The sequence below is a fragment of the Oryx dammah genome, unplaced genomic scaffold (assembly GCF_014754425.2).
Source record: "Oryx dammah isolate SB20612 unplaced genomic scaffold, SCBI_Odam_1.1 HiC_scaffold_1, whole genome shotgun sequence".
NCBI lineage: Eukaryota > Metazoa > Chordata > Mammalia > Artiodactyla > Bovidae > Oryx > Oryx dammah.
Genome location: NW_024070185.1, coordinates 40,810,947 through 40,829,089, shown reverse-complemented (window position 1 = coordinate 40,829,089; position 18,143 = coordinate 40,810,947). Strand labels below are relative to the sequence as shown.

The following is an 18,143-nucleotide window of genomic DNA, read 5'->3' as shown; positions in this document are numbered from 1 at the left end:
ATTATTTGAGAAAAAAAATAGAAGTGAAAGTTCAAAAACTACCAGAACTGATATTACTAATAGACAACACAGTATGCTCAGTTGTCGAATTCTCTGACTTCTGCCTTAGAAATGTCTCTCAAAGTCCTGTCCAGTGGTGCTCATCGCCTGTGGTCTTGGCCCTCTCCACTTCTGTTGCTGTGAGCAGGTCTCTCCTTCCAGCCCATGTCAGATCCCTAATGCTCATCCAGTCCATATTCACCATGAGCTCCAGTCCCTCACGTTCAGTCTGCCCCGAGTACGTGCCCTCCACACCCCCTTTCTGCACATACAAGACCTGCACTATGCCTTTACACTCCTGCCATGCTGGAGCACTTACACACTCCCAGGTCAACCTGGGCCTGGCCTGGCTTCTTGATTTTGAAACCCCTATCTCTTCTGCTTAGAGTTCCTTCTGACCTCAAACTACTATTCATCATCCAAGACTCAGTTCAACAAGCATTTCTTCACTGCTGTGTTCCATAACATCCATAGGCAGAATGAACTGCTATAAACACACTGGGCCTCAACACTTGTCTACAGATCAGAATCACCTAGGAAGGGTTTTTTTTTTTTTTTTTTAATGTACATGCTGGACCCTCATCTTATACTTGGAAATTCAATGCTCTGGTGTGGGGACAAGGCATCTCTGTTTTTTGTTTTTGTTTTTGTTTTCAAAAACTTCCAATTAGTTTTTATGTGCAGCCAGGGAGAAGAACGTGTGTTCTCATCTCAGGCTCTCAGCTTATCATTTTATTTCATATTTTACTGAATTTATCAATTTTTGAACTGTCTATCTCTCTATCTATATTAAATTTTTTTAGGGCATGGTTTAGGGAGGTGGGTCAAGCCTTATTATCTCTGAAGTGAAGTCACTCAGTTGTGTCCGACTCTTTGCGACCCCGTGGACTGAAGCCCACCAGGCTCCTCCGTCCATGGGATTACAGCAGCCACCCAATAATAGGTCAAAATGTGAGTTCAATAAATTTGGGGAGATGATGAATGAATTTGGTGAAACTATTTCATCTGTCAACAGAGGAACAGATTTTAAGAAGATGTGATATACATTATATAATATATATATTCATTCAATGGAATATCATTCAGCCACAAGAAGGAAATCTTGCCATTTAACAGCAACACGGATGGACTCCGAGGGCATTATGCTAAGTGAAATAGACTAGATAGAGGAAGGGATAGATTGAAGGTAGGAGGAGATGGGGATGACACAGGACAAGATGGTTGTTTGGCATCACTGACTCGATGGACATAAGTTTAAGCAAGCTCTAGGAGATGGTGGAAGCCAGGGAAGCCTCGCATGCTATGGTCCATGGGGACGCAAAGAGTTGGACATGACTGAGAAACTGAACAAGAACAATATACAGTCAGAAGTCAGTCAGTTCAGTTGCTCAGTCATATCCCTGTAGCTTGCTAACTCATGTCCACCCAGTTGGTGATGCCATCCAACTATCTCATCCTCTGTCATCCCCTTCTCCTCCCACCTTCAATCTTTCCCAGCATTAGGGTCTTTTCAAATGAATCAGCTCTTCACATCAGGTGGCCAAAGTACTGGAGCTTCAGCTTCAGCAACAGTCCTTCCAATGAATATTCAGGACTGATCTCCTTTAGGGTGGACTAGTTGGATCTCCTTGCAGTCCAAGGGACTCTCAGGAGTCTTCTCCAACACCACAGTTCAAAAGCATCAATTCTTCAGCACTCAGCTTTCTTCACAGTCCAACTCTCACATCCATACAGTTCAGTTGCTCAGTTGTGTCTGACTCTTTGTGACCCCATGAACTGCAGCACGCCAGGCTTCCCCGTTCATCATCAACTCCTGGAGCTTGCTCAAACTCATGTCCATCAAGTCAGTGATGCCATCCGACCATCTCATCCTGTGGTGTTGGAGAAGACTCTTGAGAGTCCCATGGACTGCAAGGAGATCCAACCAGTCCATTCTGAAGGAGATCAACCCTGGGATTTCTTTGGAAGGAATGATGCTAAAGCTGAAACTCCAGTACTTTGGCCACCTCATGCGAAGAGTTGACTCATTGGAAAAGACTCTGATGCTGGGAGGGATTGGGGGCAGGAGGAGAAGGGGACAACAGAGGATGAGATGGCTGGATGACATCACTGACTCGAGGGACGTGAGTCTGAGTGAACTCCGGGAGTTGGTGATGGACAGGGAGGCCTGGTGTGCTGTGATTCATGGGGTCGCAAAGAGTCGGACACAACTGAGCGACTGGAATTAACTGATTTTCCTTACCTCACAATAATCTTTGATGTTCAGACTGTCTGTCCCCCCCACTTTTTTTTTGTTGTTGTTTTTTTACAAACTACTATATAGCCCGGCTCCCCTTCCTGCGTCCTTGGAACAATTTTCTCCAAGTTACTGAGAAGATATCTCTGGGGCTTGGGGTCCTTAACATTCTCACCAAGTAAAATAAGTCTCCACTTTAAGGTTGTGACTAAATTTTTTGTCGACATTGTGTTTCCACATGCTGTATAAAGATAGAAAAAAAGAACTATCATATTTTTAAAAAGGAAAAGAAATTTCATTGCTGATTTCTCCCCTTCCCTCAGCCTCTAGAAGAAAGGACTCAGCCACTAGACACACAGTCTTTGTCTGTCTGGGCTGCTATAATAGAGAACCACAGACAGAGGGACTTCTAAACAAGGGAAACTTGTTTCTCACAGTTGTGGAGGCTGGAAGTCTGGGATCAGGATGCCAGCATGGTGAGGTTCTGGTGAGGTTTCTCTTCTGAGCTGCTGACTACAGGCCTCTATGTGTGGCCTCACCCAGCAGTGGGGGCAAAGGATCTCTCTGGGACCTCTTCTAAAGGACACTAACCTCAATCATAAGGGCTCCACTCTTTTGATCGAATCGCTTCCCACCTACACTTGAGACTGCTATGCCTTTCTCTGAAAACGCACACACACAGAGTATATCTATAAAGGAAATTTCCTGAAATTCAGTTTACATTTATTTAACTTTGGGAGCAAGACCAAAGAAGGTACGGATATTTTCTTATGAAAATATTATTAATATGTTCCTCTTCATTATAAAAAGAAGAAAAACAGTAATTTAGGAGTTCAGATGGTGAATAGATTTTGACTTAAAATGCATCATAGACCAACGATAATTTAGTTCTGCCAGTGATAGCTACCTAGAACTTTTGGATTAAATTTTCACTCTAATCACTGCAGATGGTGACTGCAGCCATGAAATTAAAAGACCCTTACTCCTTGGAAGAAAACTTATGACCAACCTAAATAGTATGTTAAAAAGCAGAGACATTACTTAGACGGACCTTAGTCGGCAAGGTCCGTCTAGTCAAGGCTATGGTTTCTCCTGTGGTCATGTATGGATGTGAGAGTTGGACTGTGAAGAAAGCTGAGTGCTGAAGAATTGATGCTTTTGAACTGTGGTGTTGGAGAAGACTCCTGAGAGTCCCTTGGACTGCAGGGAGATCCAACCAGTCCATTCTGAAGCAAATCAGCCCTGGGATTTCTTTGGAAGGAATGATGCTAAAGCTGAAACTCCAGTACTTTGGCCACCTCATGCAAAGAGTTGACTCATTGGAAAAGACTGATGCTGGGAGGGATTGGGGGCAGGAGGAGAAGGGGACGACAGAGGATGGGATGGCTGGATGGCATCACTGACTCGATGGATGTGAGTCTGGGTCAACTCCAGGAGTTGGTGATGGACTGGGAGGCCTGGCGTGCTGCGATTCATGGGGTCGCAAGGAGTTGGACATGACTAAGCGACTGAACTGAACTGAACTGAAGCTAGAACAACCAGATCCAAATAATTAAGTTCACACACCTCTGATGAGGGAATAAATAGGAGAAATAAATCCTTGATTCTAAGTACTATGAAACCAGGAGAAGCAGAACTCAATGGAAGCAGATGGTAAGTTTTGTTACCTTTTTTGAAAATAGGTATCTTTTACTTCCTTCCTGGTAAGAAGACCTTAATTTTGCATATTCGAGCTGATGGACCATAGAGAATTAAGATGGGCTATTTTCAAATTATTCAAGATAGGCCACAGGCAACTCTGCAAGAAAGTGTGAAGTTGGACTTTTCTTTAAAAAAAAAAAAACGTATACCATGCTTATCATATTGTCAGTTTGGGATTTTCCGGTATAATTTTGGGACATGTGTCCAGAACAGCTGAGGCAGTCAGACAGGTATTACCCGCTCCTGGCACAGAAAGATGCTAGCATCTTGGTAAACAAACTCTGTGTGGCAAGTACCACAGACAGTATCACTTGTAAACAGCAGGTTTTTAAGGGAGGCAAGAAAACAAAAACGGGTCCCTTCAATCTGTTTTGTTTTTTTGTTTGTTTTTAGCAATAACAGAACAAAAAGGAAATTGCTGTGTCTGAGTCATCTTCACTGATTCATGAGTACACTACATGGTAAAGCTGAAAGTAATGGTTTGTCAAGAAAGAACCTAAGTCGAACCTGTGAAAGTAGAATAATTAGAATCATGACTGAGGCATGAAACTGTCATGTCCTTGGTTAGTATTTATGTGATAGAGAAAATGACATCCATGTATTACGGTTGGAAATGATAAAACATGATGGTTTACAGCCAGAGTGGTTGCAATGCCAGTTCCACCAGGCCATCCTCTTCAAAAACAGTGAGGATAAATGTGTCCTTCAAAGGGAGTTCTCAACAGCTGGCCTTTCTTTACTTTCCTCTGGGAGTCATCTTGGATCTACAGAATTAATGTCATTCAAACAGATGATGCCTGCAGATCAAAAGTCTCCTTCATTCAAAAAAGAAAAATATTGTACTCCTTGCCAAAATATTTGCCAAAGGCAAAGCTACCTGCTGATTTAAAGATTCCTTTACTTCTCCTACCAAAAGTCTCTCCCTCTAGTTTGGAGAACTGAAGAAGACATGATGGGTTATTACTGCCTCTTATTTTGGAATCTCCAATGAGTACTGCCAAAGACAATGTTTGTCCCCCTAAAATCATATGTTGAAACCTAGTCTCCAGTGAGGGTAGTTAGAGGCTGGAGCCTTTGTGAAGTGATAGACATAAAGTAGATTCTTGGAGTGCCCACCATAGATAGCATTATGATAAGACACAGTAGGTTTCTATTGCACACATGAGAAAATTAGAAAAATGGAGAACTTTCCCAAACTTCAAGCCAGTGCTTTTGTCTCCTCTTTAAAATAAATTTGTTAGGACTTCTCTGGTGTTCTAGCGGTTAAGACTCCTCCTTCCAGTGCAAGGGGTGTGAGTTCGATCCCCATTTGGGGAACTAAGGTCCCATGTGCCATGGAGTGTGGCCAAAAATAAATAAATAATTGTTTCAGTTGCCTCTTAAAAAAATACATTAGCATTTCTTGCAAGCAATTGCCAATCAACTTCTCTTAAAGATATTTATAAGTTCTAAGAAATCAAATGTATTATTTGGTTTTGCTTTCCCCTCAAAGCTTTACAATTAGCAACTAAACATATAATTCATAATCCATATAACACTCAACTAAAATTATTTTGTACAAATAAAACATTAGTATAAAGCACTGGGAAGGGCTATTTGGGAGTACTTGGTATATTTGTCATTATCTCTAAACATTTAGAATCTTACGCAAAAACAACTGGATCACAAACCCCATCAAGTTTCAGAGGCAATCTACACACATATCTTAAAAACTCATTAAATATTTTCTGAGATGACCAGCAGTGACCTAAACGCTAGTAAAATAGTGAGCTTCACCATTTACGAAAATAGAGACAGTTTGCTCATTTGTTTGAATGTTGAACCAGTTCTCTGATCCCTGTGGGATCTTAGCACACTTGTCCTGACACTCAACCCATCAGCAAGGAAAAACCAAGATTGAAGAACTGTGTGGTTTCCAATAAAGAGAAGGATGAGGGGTCAGCCTTGGACAGAGGGATAGGTGAGTGAACCAAAGCACAAAAAGATTCTAAGGAAAGGATGTCAGTGAAAACTCTTGTTAGCAGGAAGTGGAAACTCAACCAAGTTGAACGGAAATAGGAATTTTATGGCTCATGAAACTGAAATATCCAGGATTAAAATTCAGTGTTCAGAATGATTGTATCCAGGAGTTTGAATGATTTTAAGACCCTCCCACTCTTGCTCTGGCTCTCATGCTCACTCACTGTTTCTCTGTCTTAGTTTCCTGTTCAGGCGGGCTTCCCCTCCCACAGGACAAGATGATGGTCTTCATCTGCAGAACAACACTGCCCCCGTCCTTCCAAAATGTTCCAACAAAAGCCCCAGGCTGAGTTTCACTGAACCAAGCTAAATTAAAGACCCATCTCTTGATCAATTGCTATGGTCAGGAATCAATGCCAACTGACCAGACTCGAGTCAGCCCTATCTAAACACAAAGAAAACTGGGCTTCTTTTATCAGAGGAAAATAGAGTAGATTAAACACAGTTGATCACTGCTGAAAGAGAGGCAGAAGCATTATAGACTAAGTTGAAACTGACAAAATAGGAGTGAGAAAATACACGTATTTCAGAGGACAAACTGGAGGATGGAGAGCCACGAAAGCTAGACATTAAGTCTCTTGGCTTCAGAAATCTTTGAACCGGAGCTAGCTTAAACCCAGCTTTTGCTCCCAGATCAGGCTGCTGTTGTGAAAGGCTACTACAATGCAATTGATCTAACATTTCTGGACTTAGAACATGATGAATCTCTGACACTGTGCCAGTTACCAGCTCCTCTGTTCATACTCTTAAAGAGTAACTGGCCCTGCTCAGAGCTCTTGATATTCTGTCTGCACTACTGGATCCCATACCTTATCCAGTAGATTAGTTAGGAATGAGATGCTGATTAAAAGATCTTTCAGTCTGGACCAACAGACCCAGATACTAATAAACATGATGGGTTCCGGGGCTCCAAATGGCTGGGGGCGGGGGATGATCCTATATCCTGGCTTACCTGGGACATTTCAGTTTATGTCTGCCCTCCTGGAGGGATTACTGGTTATATTTCCTCTCATACTCAGAGTCCTGGTTGGAATGATAAATTACTGAGTCACCTTAGCTACAAGATGATGTAGTCTTAGAGGAGGGAGCCAGGCAGGGTCAAGTCCAAGAGGGACAGGAAGCTGAGAGAGATGATGATACAGAAAGATGCAGATGGGGGAACCATGCAGAAAATACCTGTGTCCTCACGTAGTTCCAGTACATTGTGTTCCTCTGACTGAAACGCCACGAAACATTTCCTTATAGTAACTTCCCTTTTTTGTCCTGAGGTACTCTGTATAGGTAGCCTTCACTAGAAAAGAAATTTCCCCACGTTATGATAATGTGTTTGTTTGTTTGTTTTTTTCCTGAGTCATTGCCAGTTGACTCAGGATTACTGAGAGTTTTTTGGTTTGGGTTTGGTTTGGTTTTACAAACAATTTTATATATTTTTATGCTGGGCTCATTTCAAGGTTTTTTGTTTGTTTGTTTGTTTGTTTGTTTTTAATCTACACCGTACTTTGCTTGATCCCAGAGGTGAATCAGCTGACTTAAGAGTTGGGCTCATTTCTACCATTATATTTTAACCTATTACAGTGAAGGCCCTCCCATATGTGCACTATTTAGGATCAAGACAATTCCACAAAGCTGGCTAGTCATTTGAAAGTCATCAGACTTGCAGAAACACAAATGGTACCTTAGTTCACTAAGTGAGGCCAGAATACACCTTCTAGAGCATTTAGCATATATTCACAGAGGGACGAATTTATTTATGTAGCAGCACAAGCCATGATTCAATTGGTTTTCATGGCTTCCTAAGGTCTCTGTGTGATTCCCAGCAAGCAAAGGAGCACAGGTGAGCACCGAACAGGTGGCAAGGAGGCACATTTCCAATTTGGTTAGATTTACACAGACTTTAAAATGATGTTTAACAACTTAAATGCACATTTTCAGCTGCTTATGCCATACTCCCTACACTCCCCCAAAACAGTTAACTTTGCGTTAAGCATTAACGTAACGCAGCATAAAACTTAAAAATTTGAAATAGCAGCCTGCACCTTCATTACATAATGTTCGGGGCACCTCAATTTACCACGTGAAAACTTAGCATAATAGACACAAAAATCTCTCTAAGCTTTCTCTTTGTATATTATCTATCTCTACACGAATGAGACAAAAATTTCCACAAATTCAGCTGAGAAATTCTGTACCTATTGCAAAGCAAAGACAAGACTTTGCATCTGGCAGACTTGAGATTCCAAGTTACATTAAAGAAAAAAAAAAAAAAAAAACAGTTTCAGATGACAAGTAGCACCTTTGGTTTTGCAATACAGTTTTTATGATATGGCTCTCTTCTGACTCAAATATGGCTTTAACAATAACACTACACACCATATTTTCATGCAAAGATGGACACAATAAAGGACAGAAATGGTATGGACCTAACAGAAGCAAAAGATATTAAGAAGAGGTGGCAAGAATACACAGAAGAACTGTACAAAAAAGATCTTCATGACCCAGATAATCACAATCGCTTGATCACTCACCTAGAGCCAGACATCCTGGAATGCGAAGTCAAGTGGGCCTTAGGAAGCATCACTACAAACAAAGCTAGTGGAGGTGATGGCATTCCAGTTGAGCTATTTCAAATCCTAAAAGATAATGCTGTGAAAGTGCTGCACTCAATATGCCAGCAAATTTGGATAACTCAGTAGTGGCCGCAGGACTGGAAAAGGTCAGTTTTCATTCCAATCCCAAAGAAAGGCAATGCCAAAGAATGCTCAAACTACTGCACAATTGCACTCACCTCACACGTTAACAAAGTAATGCTCAAAATTCTCCAAGCCAAGCTTCAACAGTACATGAACTGCGAACCTCCAGAAATTCAAGCTGGATTTAAGGAACCAGAGATCAAATTGCCAACATCCGTTGGATCATAGAAAAAACAAGAGAGTTCCAGAAAAACATCTACTTCTGCTTTATTGACTGTGCCAAAGCCTTTGACTGTGTGGATCACAACAAACTGTGGAAAATTCTTAAAGAGAAGGGAATACCAGACCACCTGACCTGCCTCTTGAGAAATCTGTATGCAGGTCAGGAGGCAACAGTTAGAACTGGACATGGAACAACAGACTGGTTCCAGATTGGGAAAGGAGTACATCAAGGCTGTATATTGTCACCCTGCTTATTTAACTTATATGTAGTGTACATCATGAGAAACGCTGGACTGAAGAAACACAAGCTGGAATCAAGATTGCCGGGAGAAATATCAATAACCTCAGATATGCAGATGACACCACCCTTATGGCAGAACGCGAAGAGAAACTAAAAAGCCTCTTGGTGAAAGTGAAAGGGGAGAGTGAAAAAGCTGGCTTAAAACTCACCATTCAGAAAACAAAGATCATGGCATCTGGTCCCATCACTTCATGGCAAGTAGATGGGGAAACAGTGGAAACAGTGTCAGACTTTATTTTTGGGGGCTCCAAAATCACTGCAGATGGTGACTGCAGCCATGAAATTAAAAGACGCTTGCTCTTTGGAAGAAAAGTTATGACCAACCTAGACAGCATATTAAAAAGCAGAGACATTACTTTGTCGACAAAGATCTGTCTAGTCAAAGCTATGGTTTTTCCAGTAGTCATATATGGATGCAAGAGTTGGACTACAAAGAAAGCTGAGTGCTGAAGAATTGATGCTTTTGAATTATGGTGTTGGAGAAGACTCTTGAGAGTCCCTTGGACAGCTAGGAGATCCAACCATTCCATCCTAAAGGAAATCAGTCCTGAATATTCACTGGAAGGACTGATGCTGAAGCTGAAACTCCAATCCTTTGGCCACCTGATGCGAAGAGCTGACTCATCTGAAAAGACCCTGATGCTGGGAACGATTGAAGGTGGGAAAAAAAGGGGATGACAGAGGATGAGACGGTTGGATGGCATCACCGATTTGATGGACATGAGTTTGAGTAAACTCCAGAAGTTGGGGATAGACAGGGAGGCTTGGCATGCTGCAGTTCATGGGGTCGCAAAGAGTCAGACACGACTGAGCGACTGAACTGAACTGACACAGCACATTTATAGGGAATTAATCTTGTCTTCATTTTTTAGAAAGCAAAATGCATCTACTATAGTTCTCTCAAAGACACGAACCTATAATCGACTAAAAGCATGGACGTGCAGTTGTTTTCTTAGCCCAGTCTCTTTCTTTTCCTCTTGTTTCCTTTCACATTTAGCCAGCTGGTCCACTGGGCACAAAATCATTGAGCAGAGGCTAAATCTAGCCTGTAGGCACTTTTAAACTTGGTCACCATATGTCTTAATAATCAGAAAAATCTCACAGAAAATATGAATTTCTGACTAAAATGGCACAGCATGAAATCCCTGGGTCTGACTTTCATATGACAACAATCACATGAAGGAACTAGTTGCCACCACCTTTTGAATGTATCTCCAGGTCACCACAGTTGCCACCATTCATTCATTCTTATTTGCAACCAGCTCCCTTCGTGAATTGCCATGACCTGCCTGGGCCCTGTAGGCTTTTGAGTCTGTGATTCCAAATCCCCAGGGGTCGACTACAAACCTTAGTGGAGAGCAAGTCTGCAACTTAAAATATCAACAATTTCCCTTCAATTTTTAAGCACTGTGAAACCATAAAAACTAAGGAAAATGAAACACATTTTATCATGCTGTCTTTTCAATCAATTGTTAGTTGCATTTTAAGCTTACAGAAGAAGCTGTTGAGTTTCTTGACAGTGGTTTTATTTGGCTATTTTGTACAGACACTCATCAGGGCAGGTTCAAACTCTAACTCTAGAGCTCTTAGATAAGCTCTGGTGAAATGATCACTATCATTCCCAAACAATTTCCATATGAAAGGGTACTACTGACTGACCCACAGGGTGATTTCAGCAGTGAAAATGACCTTCATTACACCATCCACTTCCCCAAACCTTCCCCTGTAATTAGAGATAATCTCGGAGACTCAGGAGAGTGCCATCGACAGTGAAGAGCAACTCCACTCAGGAAGGATGCCCAGAGCATGCACTGCACTTGTCTTCATCCCCTAACAAACTGATCCCACCATCCACTGTGCTGACAAATCACCAGTGGATTTATTAATAGTTGAATGAATGCTTCCTGGGTGATGTCTGTCTATACTTTCCTCATATGGAATGGTGGATGACACTGACCATTTTAATCTTCTGAAGTCAGGAAAATTAAATCCAGGGGTATTGGTTATCATTCAGTACTTTCATAACTACAACCAGCAGCTTGTTGTATACGTGGGGTTTACCTGAAACTTTAACTGCACCCTGTAACTTCAAAAAAGGGTAGAATGAGCATTAAGTTTAGAGCCCTTAATACTCTATTCTGAAGAATGCTCCAAATCTTATTGGAAGCCCATTTGGAAAACTTTCTTCAGAGCAAAATGCCAAGGGAAACTTTGCCTGACATTCTGCCCACCTACCATTGATCAGCCCCTCATGGACACCAGGAATCTTATAGGTCAACAGCATTGCCTCCTTTGCTAGGGTGCCAGGATGCTCAGAGCCAAAATCATGGGTTGACAGTAATATTTATGGGTCCTGTAATATGCAGGTTTGTGTTTCAATTCCCTCTTGGCCTCAGTCCTTCTATATTTTCCCTGATTTTAAAATGTATCTACTTGTGTTTTTTAATATAAATGTGTAAGGAAACAACTTATCAGTAGGAAAAAAAATGAGAAATGGATGGATGATGGATAGAAAGATCTATTGTTTTCATCATTACTATATGAAGATGTAACAAAGACTGGTTGTTAAATCATTCTGCAATTTTCTGCCTCACTTTCCACACAATAACCCACCCCTGCTCTGAACAGAAAATGCAAGGACTGTGGAAGCAACAGCGTTGGTCCCATATGCTAAAAGCAGATGGGATCTGCACTGTCTTCACAGTAGCAGCTGCCCAGGAACCAAAGTGAAGAGGAGAGGGCTGGGGGAAAGAGCACAAGGGGAGAGAAACACAAAAGAGCAACCAGGAGTAGACAAGAGAGATACTTCCTGCTACCATTCTCAGCCACGGTTATAAAGCAAGAGCACATTTATGAACTGCTCTATTTGATAATGTTTGCACATTTATGATGTCACTTCATTCAAGTCCCACTGCCAGGAGGTATTCTGATCGCCACTGCACACAGGAAGGAAAGGGAAGGACATAGTTTATTCTGATTAAAATTAGCAAGGCCAGTGTTCATTCCAATACCACTATCTATATTCCAGAATTCCTAAAATATAGAATTTTAGAGGGGGAAATTCTAAAATATAGAAAATCCTTGAGGAGTGTGTTCTACATTGGAAGATGCTGTCTATGTACTAAGTGAGAATGGCTGCGGGGAAAAAAAACCCAAAAACTAAGATATAACATATCAATGTAACATAAGGAACAGGGAAATGATTTCAGCTGCAGCTAGAGAGATTGGCTAAACAGGAAAATCCTTTTGATTCCAAGTGTTACAAAATCACAACAGCAAACAATTCTCTGTGTGCAACTGCAGAATTTCCTTATTTGGAGATGCTGCTTTCAACACTAGCTATTTTTAATTCTAGGTTGGTAAAATTTTGCCAAAAATTTATTTAAAACACTCTAGCTAATCTCTCACTGTGCTCATAAACCAGGTAACTATCAATAAACAAGTATGAATATCAAGTGTAGAATGATGTCAGCAGCACAGCTGAATAAGATGGTCTTTGTTCTTGTCTCCCCTCACCACAACCCCTCAAACAAGAACAATTTGGTGTCCATCCATGGACAAAAGTGCCTTTGTGGGAGCTATGGGGTCCAACACAACACACTAAGAAACCCAGAAGGAGTCCACCCATGTGTTGGGTAATAGGTACACAGATCTTAGTTCCAGCTGTGGACTCTGAGTGGCCTATGGGCTGGCTCCGGCCCCTCCAAGACATGGTCTGGGAGGCTCTGGAAAAGACTGTCTTAGACAATCAACCATGGACAAGAGATCTTTTGTGGAAATCTAGGTTTCCGATAGTGCTAGCATACCACTGGAACAAAACAAAAATGTGAATTTGGACACGCTGGAGAGGGTAAGAGAACCATTGTGATATCACTCAAACTACGCTTAACCCAAGGCTAAAACATGTGAAAATATGCAACACACTGGTAAAGGTAAGTATATAGTTAAATTCAGAATACTGTCATACTGCAATATGATGTGTTACCATTTAATTCCAGTACAAGGCCTAAAGGACAAGAGTTGTTAGAAATAGCTAAAATGATATGTTAATAAATATACTATATAAAAAGAGGTAATTGAGATAAGAAAAACAAAACAGGGTGGAGGTATATAAAAGGGCATAGTTTTTATGTTACTGAACTTGTTGTAAGTGTAAAATAGACTATAATATTTATAAAATGTTCTGTGTAAGCCTCATATTAACCACAAAGCAAAAGCCTACAACAGATTCACAAAAGATAAAGGGAATCAAAGTATACCACTACTGAGCATTATCTATTTACAAATGAAGGCCCCAAGAGAGCAAAAAAGGAACAAGAGAATCACAGAACAACAAGAAAATAATAATATCATATTATTTTAGGTCAAGTCCTTACCTATCAATAACTACTTTATCAACAGTAACTCTAAATGTAATGGATTAAATTCTCCAATCAAAAGGCACGGAGTAGCTGGATGGTTTAAAAAAACACAAGACTCAACTATATGCTGCTTACAAGAGACTCACTTCAGCTTTAAGGACTCACAAACGCTCCAAAGGAAGGGACAGAAAAAGATACTCCATGCAAATGAAAACCAAAAGAGAGCAGTAGCAGCTATAGAGTAGACCCCTGAAAACTGAAGGGCTTAGGGCTGCCAAACTCACCCCCATGCAGTTGAAAATCTGTATATAAATATAATCAGCCCTCCACATCAATGGCTCCACATTCAAGGATTCAACCAATCAAGTGATCATGTAGTAATACACTATGTAGTTACTGAAAAAAGAAAAGCATATAAGTAAACTTATGCAATTCAAACCTGTATCATTTAAGGGTCAACTGTACTTATATCAGAAAAAAATAGACTTTAAGCCAAAGACTATAAAACCAGAAGACCATTATATAATGATATTAGGGTCAATTAATCAAGAAGATTAACAATCATAAGTATATATGCACCCAACACTGGAGCACCTAAATATATTCAACAAATACTAGAAGATCTGAATGGATAAATAGACAACAATACAATAATAGTATAGTACTTCAATATGCTACCATCAACAGTGAGTAAGTCATTCAGAGAGACAATAAGGAAACATTGGAGCTGAATTATCCTTTAGACCAAATGCACAAAGAACATTCCTCCCAAATACACAAAGAACATTCTCTAGGATAGAGCATACAATAAGTCACAAGTCTGAGCAAATTTAAGATTGAAATCATACCAGTATCTCTAGTGACCAAAACAGTATGAAACTAGAAGTCAATAACAGGAGGAAGGTTGGCATATTGACAAATATAGGGAAATTAAACAACACTCTCCTGAATAACTAGTGGGTCAAAGGAGAAATTTCAAAATATATAAGACAACGAGGGAAGTTTATAGAACTGGACATGGAACAACAGACTGGTTCCAAATAGGAAAAGGAGAACGTCAAGGCTGTATATTGTCACCCTGCTTATTTAACTTATATGCAGAGTACATCATGAGAAATGCAATTGGACTGGAAGAAACACAAGCTGGAATCAAGATTGCTGGGAGAAATCTCAATAACCTCAGATATGCAGATGACACCACCCTTATGGCAGAAAGTGAAGAGGAACTAAAAAGCCTCTTGATGAAAGTGAAAGTGGAGAGTGAAAAAGTTGGCTTAAAGCTCAACATTCAGAAAACGAAGATCATGGCATTGGGTCCCATCACTCCATGGGAAATAGATGGGGAAACAGTGGAAACAGTGGCAGACTTTATTTTGAGGGGCTCCAAAATCACTGCAGATGGTGACTGCAGCCATGAAATTAAAAGATGCTTACTCCTTGGAAGAAAAGTTATGACCAACCTAGATAGCATATTCAAAAGCAGAGACATTACTTTGCCGAATGATGTCCGTCTAGTCAAGGCTATGGTTCTTCCTATGGTCATGTATGGATGTGAGAGTTGGACTGTGAAGAAGGCTGAGTGCCGAAGAATTGATGCTTTGAACTGTGGTGTTGGAGAAGACTCTTGAGAGTCCCTTGGACTGCAAGGAGATTGAACCAGTCCATTCTAAAGGAGATCAACCCGGGGATTTCTTTGGAAGGAATGATGCTAAAGCTGAAACTCCAGTACTTTGGCCACCTCATGCGAAGAGTTGACTCACTGTAAAAGACTCTGATGCTGGGAGGGATTAAGGGCAGGAGGAGAAGGGGACGACAGAGGATGAGATGGCTGGATGGCATCACTGACTCAATGGACGCAACTCTGAGTGAACTCTGGGAGTTGGTGATGGACAGGGAGGCCTGGTGTGCTGCGATTCTTGGGGTCGCAAAGGGTCGGACACGACTGAGCGACTGAACTGAACTGACATAAAGAAAAAAGAAAGTTATCAAATAAACAAGTTAAATTTACACCTTAAGAAACTAGAAAAGGAAGAAGAAAAGAAGCTCAGAGATAGCAGGTGGAAGGAAACAACAGTGATCAGAGCAGATACCAATAAAATACAGGCCAGCAAAACAACAGAATAAAACAAAATGAAAAGCTGTTTTTTTTTAAAAGATACATAAAATTGTCAAAACTTTAAAAACTCCATCTTAAAAAAGAGAAGACTCAATTATTTCAGAAGTGGAAGAGGAGACATTACAACTAGACCACAGAAATACAAAGGGTCAAAGAGACTAAATTAATAATCAAACAGACTATAATTAATAATTACATGTCAACAAACTGGATAGCCTAGAAGAAAATGGATATATTTCTAGAAACATAAAAACCACCAAGCTGAACCATGAAGAATTAGAAAATCTGAGCAGATCAATAACAACTTCCCAACAAAGAAAAGCCCAGGGTCCAATAGCTTTCCAGATGAATTCGATCAAATATTTAAAGAATTAATGCTGATCTTTCTCAAACTTTTCTAAAATATCGAAGAAGAGGAAACACTCCTGAACTTATTTTATCTGATACCAAGGCAGATAAGAATACTAAATACCAAAGAGAAAACTATAGGCAATTATCCTTGATGAACATAAAGGTGAAAATTCTCAGCACAGTGTTACCAAACATAATTTAACAGTACACTAAAAGGATTTATCTCTGTTAAAAGGAATGTACCCCCAAATAAGAAAGATAAGGGCACCCATAACATCATACTCAGTGGTAAAAGGCTGAATGCTTTTCCTCTAAGATCAGAAATAAGAGGAAAGGTGCCCACTCTTACCGATTCAGTTCAATATAGTATTATAATTATATTATATTATATTCAACATAGTCCTAGCTAGAACAATAGGAGATAAAGAAAGTAAGTAAGGAAAGAAGTGAAGAGAAGAAAGAAAAGGTACATAAATCATAAAGGAAGATCTGTCTTTGTGTTCAGATAATTTGATCTTATATAGAAAAAATCCTAGACTCCATCAAAATACTGTTGGAACTAATCAACAATTTCAGTAAAGCTGCAGGATACAAAATCAACATACAGAAATCAGAATCATTTCCATACAAAAACAATGAAATACCTGAAAAAGAAAAGAACAAACTTACAAGAGCATTAGCAGCAATAAAATACTTAGGAATAAATTCAACCAAAGAGGTGAAAAGCTGAAACTGTAAGATGTTGATGAAAGAAACTGAAGATGACACAAGTAAATGGAAACATATATGTGCTCATCATTCAGAAGAATTAATATTATGAAAATGTCAATACTACAGATTCAGATTCAGTGCAATCTCTATCAAGATTCCAATTGCATTTTTCATGGAAATAAGAATGATTCTAAAATTTGTAATAGCACTACGTAAGACCCTGATTAGCCAAAGCAATGCTGAGAATGAGGAACAAAGCTGGAAACGTCACACTCCCTGACATAAAAATACACACAGAGATTAATGGAATAGAACTGAGAGCCCCAAAATAAACCCTCACATAGATGGTAAACTACTATTTGACAGGGGAGCCAAGAATAATCAATGAATAAATGATAATCTCTTTAAAAAATCATGTTGGGAAAACCAGATAACCACATACAGAAAAATGTGATTGAACCCTTTCTTATACCATTTACAAAAATTAACTAAACATGGATTACAGACTTAAACATAAGACTGGAAACCATAAAACTACTAGAAGAAAACAAGAAAAAACTTCTTGATATTGATCTTGGTAATGATTTGTTTGATATGACAGCAAAAGCAAAAATAAACAAGTGGGACTACATCAAAAAGCTTCTTCACAAAAAAGAAACAATCAACAAATGAAAAGCAAATCTATATAATGGGAGAAAATACTTGCAAATCATCCATCTGATAAAGGGTTAAAATATATATAAAGGTACTCATAAAACTCAACAGCAAAAAAAACAAACAACCTCATTAAAAAATGTGCAGAGGACCTGAATAGATATTTTTCCAAAGAAGATATCAAGGTGGCCAACAGATACATGAAAAGATTGTCTACATCCTAATCATCAGGGAAACACAAAGCAAGACCTCAGTCACTTCACACCTGTTAGGATGGCTGTCATGAAAAAGACAAGAGATTGCAAGCACTGGTGAGGGTGTGGAGAAAAAGGAGACTCATAAACCGGCAGGGCCATTATGGAAGACAGTGTGGAAGTTCCTCAAAAAATTAAAAACAGGACTACACATACAACCCAATAATTCTACTTCTGGGTATATATCCAAAGGAAATGAAATTACTGCCTCAAAAAGTTAGCTTCACGCCCGTGTTCACTGAAGCATTATTCATAATAGCAAGGTATGGAAACAACCTTAGCGGCTAGATGAACAGATAAAAGTGATGAATAGATGAAAAAGATGTGGTATATATATTCAATGGAATATCATTCAGCCATGAGAAGGAAGGAAATCCTGCCATTTATGACAACATGGACATACTGTGCGGGTCTTATGGTAAGCAAATGAGTAAAACAGAGACAAATACTGTGTATCACTTACCTGTGGACTCTATAAAAGGTGAACT

General features: G+C 39.8%; 1 protein-coding gene across 1 annotated transcript in view; it reads right to left on the bottom strand.

The window, feature by feature from the left end:
* The window catches only part of LOC120862727 (histone-arginine methyltransferase CARM1-like), a 265,923-nt gene that overhangs the window by 125,772 nt on the left and 122,008 nt on the right, over nt 1–18,143 (bottom strand).